This window comes from Hemicordylus capensis, chromosome 2 (genome assembly GCF_027244095.1).
Source record: "Hemicordylus capensis ecotype Gifberg chromosome 2, rHemCap1.1.pri, whole genome shotgun sequence".
Lineage (NCBI taxonomy): Eukaryota > Metazoa > Chordata > Lepidosauria > Squamata > Cordylidae > Hemicordylus > Hemicordylus capensis.
Genome location: NC_069658.1, coordinates 229,694,739 through 229,704,936, shown reverse-complemented (window position 1 = coordinate 229,704,936; position 10,198 = coordinate 229,694,739). Strand labels below are relative to the sequence as shown.

Genomic DNA, 10,198 nt, shown 5'->3' with positions numbered 1-10,198 from the left:
GGGTATATAATTATTTGTAGTAGTTTTTCTAGTGGCTCTTTGAGTGGAATAAAAATAAAATAAATAAATCAAGTCCATTTCTCTTCTTTCCACCTACCAGGTGGAAACCCAAAAGGTCATGAGCCTTGATTAGTTATTCTAGATTGAGACTTTCATTCCACTTCTGATCACACTTAGATGTTTTGAAGTATGAGGCAGGCCCAAATCTGCTTGGGTTTGGGCTGATCAGACAGGAACCAGTGGTTGCTGAGCAGTTGTGCTCTCCAGGGACGTGCCAAGTCTGGTTCGCGTGCTGCATGACCAAGATTTTCCTGCATTCTGTAAGCAAGATTTGTAGCTGGGAGGATTTCAATAAAGTGGAGTGGGAACTGCGTTGGGTCATTTCACACTGCATGCCCATTGGGAGTGTGCACTTTGCACTTTGAACCAGCAACCTCTTGCTTCCTAGGCAAGTTACTTCCCCGCTGTGCCATTAGGTGGCTCTGGGGTAGGGACCCCTTTGTTCTGCTGCCTTATCTGACTCACTCACAGGCCTCGCAAAGCTCATTTTAATCCCCTGTCTATTCCTCTCTGCCTTTCTCTCTTGGCTACATCAGTTTGCAAAGCTTTATGCCCAAACTCACCTGAAATGGGGGGAGGGGGGTCAGGTGCAGGCCACAGAGAAGGAGGAGGGCTTTTCCCCTCTCTTTGTGTCTGGATGATGAGCAGGACCAGCTGTAAGGCTGGCTCCAGAGTGGGGGGCAAGGAGGCCAGTGTGAGACAAAGCAGAGGGCATTTGATTTCATGGCTCGGTTGACCAGTTTGCTTGACATTGTTTTCAGGAACACCAGGTGCTTTTCAACCTGTCTGATGCAAGCTGCTGTTTCAAGACGTGTTCCAGACATGTTTCCAAACCCTCCTATGGTCCCCAATTTAGTTTAGAGGTGCTTTTCAAATGTCAAATGGTGTTCTTTCCGTTTAAAATGTCAAACTATGTTCTTTCAAGTGGCATGACAGACCACTTCCCTAATTTAGTTTGGGTTGCTTCCCCAGTTTAGATTTTATTTTATTTATTTATTTATCAAATTTGTACACCGTCCCAAACCTTCGTCTCTTGGCGGTTTACAATAACATAAAACCAGTTAAAAACATATACAGAAACTTAAAAACAATTTTAACAATTGAAAAATAACCAGAAATTAAAACCCCAAAATATTAGGAAGCTGAGAAATCTTGGGCGAAAAGATGGGTTTTCAGGTGTTTTTTGAAAATTGCCAGATATGGGGAGGATTGTATCTCAGCAGGGAGCGCATTCCACAATCTTGAGGCAGCGAACGAGAAGGCCCGTCTCTGTGTAGCCACCAAATGAGTTGGCGGTAACTAGAGACGGACCTCCTCAGATGACCTCAATGGGCGGTGGGGCTTGTAATGAAGAAGATGCTCTCTTAAATACTCAGGGCCTAGGCCGTTTAGGGCTTTGTAAGTTATAACTAACACTTTGTATTTTGTCCGGAAACCTATTGGCAGCCAGTGTAACTCCATCAGTAAAGGAGTAACATGGGCTCTCTGAGATGATCCAGAGACCAACTTGGCTGCCGCGTTCTGAACCAACTGAAGTTTCCGGACTACGTACAAAGGCAGTCCCACATAGAGGGCATTACAAAAGTCAAGTCTGGAGGTTACCAACAGATGTACCACTGTTTTGAGGTTGTTGATCTCAAGAAACGGGCGCAGCTGGCGTATCAGCCGGAGCTGATAGAAAGCACCCCTGGCCACCACCTCAACCTGAGAAACCAGGGAGAGGTGTAGATCCAGAAGTACTCCCAGACTGCGAACCTGTTCCTTTTGGGGAAGAGTGATCCCATCTAGAACAGGCAGATCAAAATCGTCTCTAGCATTCTGACCCCGCAAAATAAGTACCTCCGTCTGATCTGGATTGAGCTTCAGTTTATTCTCCCTCATCCAGCCCATTACTGCTTCTAGGCAGGCATGTAGAGAAGATATGCCAGCTCCTGAAGAAGTTGACATGGAGAAGTAGATCTTGGTGTCATCAGCGTACTGGTAACAGCCAGCTCCAAATCCCTTGATGATCTCTCCCAGCGGTTTCATGTAGATGTTAAAAAGCATTGGAGAAAGTACGGAGCCTTGAGGGACACTTAGGCTCAGATTTTGAATAGCAACGGTCTCCAATCGACACCATCTGGAATCTATCCAAGAAGTAGAGGTGGAACCACTGTAAAACAGTGCCTCCCACCCCCAACACCCTCAGACGTTCCAGAAGGATACTATGGTTGATAGTATCGAAAGCCGCCGAGAAATCCAAGAGGACCAACAGAGTCGCACTTCCTCTGTCAATTGCAAATTGGAGATCATCCATCAGTCCAACCAAGGCAGTCTCCACCCCATAGCCCACCCAAAAACCAGTTTGAAATGGGTCTAGATAATCAGTTTCCTCCAAGACCACCTGGAGCTGAGAGGACACCACGCTCTCCTTTACCTTGCCTAGCCATGGGAGATTGGAAACAGGCCTGTAATTGCTCAACTCTGAAGGATTTAATGCAGGCTTCTTTAGAAGATGTCAAATGATTGCCTCCTTAAGTCAAGGAGGCATCCTGCCCTCACTCAGAGAAGCATTTATGATTTCCACCAGGCTGTCTACAACAACCTCCCTACTAGATCAAACAAGCCATGTTGGACAAGGGTCAAGAGAACAAGTGGTAGGCCTCACCGCTCCAAGCAGCTTGTCCACATCCTCAGGAGTCACAAACTGAAACCTATCTAGTCGAATCACATAAGAGGAGTTGTTGGGCACCTCCAGCTCAGACATCAAATTAATTGTGAAGTCTCCATCTAGGTTGGAGAGATTTTATATGTGAAAAACTCTTTAAACACATCACAGTGGGTAACTGATGACTCCAAATTCTGGTTCGGGGGGTGGGGGTGGCGGCAGATACTAGTCCCCTCACAACCTTGAACAACTCTGCTGGACGTGAACTTGCAGAGGCAATACGGGTAGAAAAGAACCGCCTCTTTGCCGCATGTATTGCCTGAGCATACATCTTTAGATGTGCTCTGTGTCACTATCTGTCAGATTCGAGTCTTCATCCACTTGTGCTCCAGTAACCTACCTTGCCGCTTCAGCCCCTGTAGGTCTTCTGTATACCAAGGAGCCAAATTTGAAGCACGTCAGAGGGGACGCTTGGGAGCAATCGTGTCTACTGCCCTGGTGAGCAAGTTGTTCCAATTCTCAACTAGGGCATCAACAGGGTCACTGGCAAAGCCAACGTTGAATCCCTCCAAGGCTTCTTGGAATCTTACTGGATTCAATAACCTCTTTGGGCGGACTATTCTAATGGGCGCCTCGCCCCTGCGGAGGTGGGAAGTGGTTGTAAGTCCAACCTTAAACAGATGGTGGTCCATCCATGACCATGGGGAAATCACAGGAGTCCTCACCCACGGAACACCACCCTGATCAGAGTAAAAGACCAAATCAAGCGTGTGACCTGCAATATGCGTTGGTCCAGAGACCACTTGGGATAGGCCCATATTTGTCATGGCCGCTATGAACTCCTGAGCTACCCCAGACAGATTGGTCCCAAAATGAACATAGAAGTCCTCCAGCACCAAAAGTCTGGGAGACTCCAACGTGAGTTCCGTGACCAAGTCCATGAGCTCAGTAAGGGTTTCTGCTGGGCAGCGGGGTGATCATCTTCGGTAATAAACTTCAGTAATAAAAGAGTCAATTCTGGACTGTTTGGGTAACCCCTGCTCGTCTGCTTCTGTGGGAGGGCATGTTCTCGGTCGTTTCTTTTCCCCCATCATCTGGTCACGCAGGCAAGAATAAAATCAATCATTACACCCCCTTTGAGGGCTTAAAAACAGTTCAAAGCTCAACAATTTAAAATAAAAGTTGTTCAACCTAGTTTAAGTTAATAAAAAGTCAACTAAGAAGAGCTAAAATAAAAATAACAAGCTAAAACAAGGAAAAACGCTGAGAGCTCAGCTAAAAGCCTGCTGTCTGTGGCCATGTTAAACTCCTCCCCCACCCTGCTTAGCAGCTTTCCTCATTCACCTAGAGGGTTTGGGATACCCCTTCTTTGGACAACTACCAGGAAAAGCTACTGGGCAACTGGCTGGAATTTTTGGGATACCATCCCACACACTCTCAGCCCTTGGGAGCTCCCAGGATGAAACAGACACTCTCACCTGCTGCTCTTCCTGCCTCTTGGCCTCTGCCTGGCTCAGGAGGAAAACTTCTGCCAGGGCCACCGCTTGGGAACTGGTCTCCACTCCACATTCCCTGACCCAGCTCTCCGTCTCTGGGGGCAGGATGGCCAGGAACTGCTCCAGGATCACCAGGTCCAGCATCTGAGCTTTTGTGTGTCTTTCTGGCTCCAGCCACTGATGGCAAAGGCTGTTGAGTCGGCTGCAAACCTCTCGGGGCCCCTCGGCCTCCTGGTAGCAGAACTGCCTGAAGTGCTGGCGCTGTGCATCTGAGCTGGTGGTGTCCTCACTCAGCATCTTCTGGTGAGCCCTTCCTTTTCTCTTCTGCTCATGGGTGTCATTGGCCCAACACTCACTATTGCCACTAGTAGGGGTCTCTTCCTCATTTGCCCACTCTGAGCCATCATCTGCCAAGCATCCAAAAACTTCATCTATATCAAGCTTTTTCTTTATTTTTACTGAGGAGAGTGCCATGCTGTGCACTTTAGGCTTTGACGGTGAAGTTGACTTTTCAGTTAAGGAGCCTTGCTGTGCGGGCGTGCACATTCCCCTCTCACCCTGGCAATGCACTGGTTTGGATTGTACTCCTTTTCCTCCTTCCATTACATGACTTGCTTTCTTCAGTGAGATGATGGTCTCCTCTTCCTCTACACATGTTGTTTGTTTGATAGATCTCTCTTTCCAGCGTGGCTGGAGTTTTGAAATGAGTGCAAACATTAATTTATTTTACTGACTTCACACACTTCTATACCACCCAAAACTCACAACTCTGGGCCGTTTACAACAAGTTGCCTCTGAAGAAAAGCAATGTTCAAAACACATCAGGCCTAAAATAAAGATCTATTTGCTCAGCACTTTTGGGTTTTCATTGCTCCTTTTTCTGTCCAGAAAAAATAAGGTTCCCAATGTAGGTGCCAGAGAGGAACCCCTGAGTGGGTCAGCTGCCTGGGCCACCTCCCTGGGGGTGAATGTATCAACCCCTCCATTTCACTTACAGCTCCTCTGACTCCACAATCTGTGGCTGCCTCCTAGGCTTGCATTGGGGAGAAATGGGGCCACCCTGCTTGCCCATCAGGAACTGCCTCTCTGACCTTTTCCTCCATCGATTCCCCCAAATCCCCACCCAGCCTCCTTCATCCCAAAATGAAGAAAGAAACCAGTTTCTAACTGTATTCAGAGCAGCATCCAGATTCAGAGGAGACGCTTCCTTGGGATCTCATGTCAGGATCTCTGCTGGCTTTGGGGGGTGGCGGCAGGGAGGGAGTTCCTTCATGGGGGTGTCCCAACAGACACACACACACACACGATTGCTCAGTCGCCCAAACTCCCTCCCTGTCTGGGGCAAATTATACAATCAAAAATGTCTATACTGCTCTTTCAGAGAGAGAAGAATCCCAAGGAGGCGAAGAACATCAAATCTGACCTAACTAATACCAATCTTTATGTCGAAACGCCTTAAAGAGGCTAACGAAAAATATGATAAAATCGCAACGCTTCCACGGGAGATGAAATCGCATGCTACTTCTTGCAGCCTCCCAAGCTCGGAGGAATGGGGGGCACATTTAGCTCCACTCCCGATGCCGGGACTCTCCTGCACCCCCCACCCGCCCTTGGCACTCCCCCGCCTCTCTTAGTTTGCACTCAACCGGGGGTGGGGCTGCACTCAGCCAGGTGGAGGGAAAAGCCCCTCCTTTCCCGGCACAGAGGGGGCCGCCCACCCAGTCCTCGCTGCAGCTTCCCAGGGGGCCTCTCTAGCAATCTTGCCTCTCTTCGTTTAACCCTTAGACGGACCTTCCCCTGTCAGCAAAAGGGACTCCTTCAAAGAGAGCGCCAGGAGAGGCCACTTACAAGGGGGAAAACTCACTCCGGGCTGTGCGCTGCGCCCCCGCTTTGGCAGGACACTGTGGTGGAATCCGGAGGGACACTGGCACTGGAGGAGGGTTAAATGGAGCCAGTAGAGATTATTCCTAGAGAGAGAGAGCGAGGGAGGGAGGGGGGGTCTCTGCACTGGAGATGCCCCTCCCCCAGAACTTAGGGAAAGTTCGGATGCTCCCCTCCCCTGTGCTTTATTAATTATTATTTCAATGAAATGCAATGTCTTTGCACATAGAAAACCAGCAGGAAGAAAGCTTTCCTTCCTAGGCTGCCCACTGATAAGTCAGCACTTCCACCTCTAGAGAGTTATTAATTTATTTATTCTAGAGTTATTTATTTATTTATTTATTTATTTATTTATTTATTTATTTATTTGAGTTATTATTCCACCAGACAGTCTGGTGGAATCCGGAGGGACACTGGCACTGTTCCCGGACCGGTTCGGAGGCCATTCTACAGGCCTCCAGACCGGTCCGGACATGGGGGGTTTGGGTTCGGATGGATTGGGGTGGGGGTTCCTTTAAGGGCGGGGGAGCGTTTACTTACCCTCCCACGCTTTCCAACCCCGGCGGCCGTATTTCTTTTAGCTACGGGGCAGCAGGATACCTCCCTGCCGTCCCTTCAGCCGCTTCGCTGCGCATGCGCCCTTATTTCTTTAAGCAATGGCGTTGCGCCGTTGGCTCTCAGATTCCCCCACCACATGTATTTGCTGTTTCCTCTGTCAGAGGCTGCCTGCGGCCGCTGGATAAACGAGGGATTCTGTCAAATCCCCCTGCCGCCCCCTCCCCAAAGTAGCTGCTGCTGCTGCAAAAAGCTTTAAGAAGCCTTTTGCCTGCCACCCGCTCCCCAAATGTAGCTGGCTTTGAAACTATACTTTGCCTCAATCCAGTCACTTCTCTCTCAGCCTAACCTACTTTAGAGGGTTGTTGTGAGGAGAAACTCATGTATGTAGTACACCGCTCTGGGCTCCTTGGAGGAAGAGCGGGATAGAAATGTTAAAATAAATAAATAAAATAAATAAATAAATAAAATCGCTTGAGTCCAAACGTTTGCACACATTAAAACTGGTGGAACTGACCCTTCTAACAGTTAATTCCCCAAACAGCCTGAACATTGCCGACCAATCACCCCTGGGCCAGTTTCATTAACAATATGGTATTGTCATTTTATCCAGCCACCTAACTGCTCGGAGCCATTTTTGGAAGGGCGGAATATAAATGAAATAAACCGACCAACAAATAAATAATGGTGCAGCGGGGAAGTTACTTGCCTAGGGAGGAAGAGGTTGCTGGTTCAAAATCCCGCAGGTATGTTTCCCAGATTCTGTAGCGATGTAGGAAGATGCTGAAAGGCATCATCTCCTACTGCACCGGAGATGGCAGTGGTAAACCCCTCCTGCATTCTACCAAAGAAAACCACAGGGCTCTGTGGTCGCCAGGAGCCGACACCAACTCGATGGCACAACTTTGTCATTTTATAGATATTCTCTTTTCTATCTGCATACATCTTCAGAGATTTTATTACATATATATCTTAAGGTTTATAGATTTTGCTTGGAAAAAATAGGATATCAAAATACACTGGAATAATTCATTTCCTCAGCAGCTATTCTTGCATTGTTGTGAAATTGCTTGTTGTGAAATCCTCTTTTAAGATGTTTATTTTTGAATTGATAATTTTACTGTGTATACGCACCCCAAACTACTTTTTAAATATAAAGTTGTACCGAAGGCTGCTTACAAATTCAAAATTAGTCCTGTTGCTGAAAAATGAAGCATATACTACTTGTTGTCTTTTGGGGAGATGCTTGGGAAATATTTAACCTCGGTCAACCAGTTATTTCCTATCAGGTTATCTTGAAATTTGGCTAGTTGACAGTAAGGGCTGTTTTGATGCTGTGTGCCAGATATCAGCAGGTTGGGACAAAATGTCTAAATTTGGTAAAAGATGTTAATGTTCAGTTCTTATGGCGAAGCACTGCCTGATTCCTCTGCCAGTGGGCATCACAATCCCATCCTTGTTGGCCTCCCCACATTTGACCATATAAGGTTCCTTTAAAAGCTTGTCTAAATATGGCCTGCCACTTTCTTCTGTCACAATCACAGCTCCCCTCCCACTTCTGCACACATCATAATACTCCACTGTCCTCTGAGCCCAAATAAAAGCAGCTCACCTTTGCTGAGTAGCTCAGTCTCCCTGCGGGGGCAGAAAGAAAACCAGTAGTGTTCCCCCTCTGACCCCGTAGGTAGAGGACGCCGAGCTGTACCCTTTCCCCCCTCTAGATCCCTGCAGGCTCCCTCGGGAGCTCCTAATGGTGAGTAAGACTCCCACTCCCATTCCCAACCCCTGTGCATCCCCCCCCTTTCCCCCCACTTGCCTCCTTCCCATTTAACACTGGGAATCTCTCTTTTTTTTCAGGCCACGACCGTTTGTCATCGTCTAGCGTGTCCTATTCGGGCACAACGGCTGAAGCGGGGGTCTCCCCTTTCCCTGTAAGAAGAACCTTCCCATGCAGCTCGAAGACCTTGCTCCCAAAGGCTAAGTCCTGTTGGTTGAGCCATAGGTAGCTCAAGCTGTGTCTGGGCAGGATCATCCATTGGTGGTCCTGCCCCGACACAGATTGACCAAGGCCCACTGTTTAACCTGGCCGTGCAGGCCTGGCTGGTTGCCGCTTTTTGGAGCCGAGAAGGAATTTTCCCCTGGGAGGTCTCTGGGTCCCCAGGTTTTTTGCCTTCTCTGCACGGCCTTCCTCTTGAGCTCTGCAAGTGCCTTGGCTTGCCGCTGAAGACGAGTCAACCAGTGGGTCTTTCCCCCTCCCACCCCTCCCCAAATAAAATATAAATAGATTTGAAGACATTGCCGCCTTGTCTTTCTTGGGTTGTCTCTTTCTTGTTGGGGCTCCTGGGAATGGTTAGGAGTCAATGGGGAAAATTACTCATGTCAGGGAAAATTACTCATTTCCCCAGGATCCAGAGTTAGAATGGTTGATTGGCACTGAGTTTAAAATCCTCACTCAATGATCTACTTCTCAGCTTTCTCACAGGGTTGTTGTTCAAATAAGAGAGGAAGGTGGAGGACACCACCTTGCGATAAGATTGTACTCACTGAAAATCCTCAGCACTCGAGTTCACCAATCTGTCACAGAAGTGCTGGATCCCTCTTCCAGTGGGCATCACAATTCCATCCATGTTGGCCTCCACAAGGGACAACTTGAGTTGATCTCAGTGATTCCTACTTCTCAACTTAACCTACCTCACAGGGTTGTTGTTCAAATAAGAGAGGAAGGTGGAGGACACCCCTTGGGATACGAATGAGAAACCTCAGCACTCATGTTCCTCAGTCTGTCACAGATCTTTACATTACTTCTGAACAACACTAATAAAAGGCACCTTCTCATACTGGAGATGGGGTTGTCTTCAGAGAGCATTGGCCCTACCATTAAAATGTGCAGTAGCTGGAAATCCTGCTCCAGTCACAGATGTGGAGAACATTTAGGGCTGCCACTATATTTTCTTTTACCTCCAAAAGATCCAAAAAGGGGGCATTACCCACCGAAACAAATGATAGTCAGAACCTCTTTTGTTATCCTGACCCCCCAGAGAAGTAGCCTCCACTTTGGTGAAGCCAAAAGGGTCACATATGGTCTACACCTCTGGATCAAGGGAAGGCACATGGCTTGCAGTTGCCCAAAAGGAGAGAACCTGCTGGAATGGGGGGGGGCAATCCCAGGGTATGCCCAATGATGCTAGATTGCTTTGTTGCTTGCTCTTTGTATTCAAGAGGTATAGAAACACTTCACCTCTAGTATCAAGGAGACAGTCCTACACACTGCTTGGTTTGCATGAGCAACATATAGCATTTAGTTCCAGTCAGTAATAAGAGCTTCTCCTGCTTTATGATTTCTTGCAAGAGCTTCTCAATGAATCTTTAAACAAAGGTATCCTAAAAGCGTGATGGATCAGGCCATCAGGTAATCCAGATGCTATCAGTTAACTTTAGGAAGCCACCAGACTAATAGCCATTGATTTGTCCAAGCCCCATTGAAACCCATCTAAGTGGCTGTCACCACATCCCAATGCAGAGAATTCCATAGACTAAGCTGATCCCGCACGGAGAATCT

General features: G+C 47.7%; 1 long non-coding RNA gene across 1 annotated transcript; it reads left to right on the top strand.

The window, feature by feature from the left end:
* Positions 1-5,926: 5,926 nt before the first annotated feature.
* LOC128341794 (uncharacterized) lies at positions 5,927-8,930 on the top strand. The gene is made up of 2 exons (XR_008314573.1): positions 5,927-8,392; positions 8,497-8,930. It is a non-coding gene; the product is annotated as an uncharacterized LOC128341794 (long non-coding RNA).
* Positions 8,931-10,198: the final 1,268 nt, after the last annotated feature.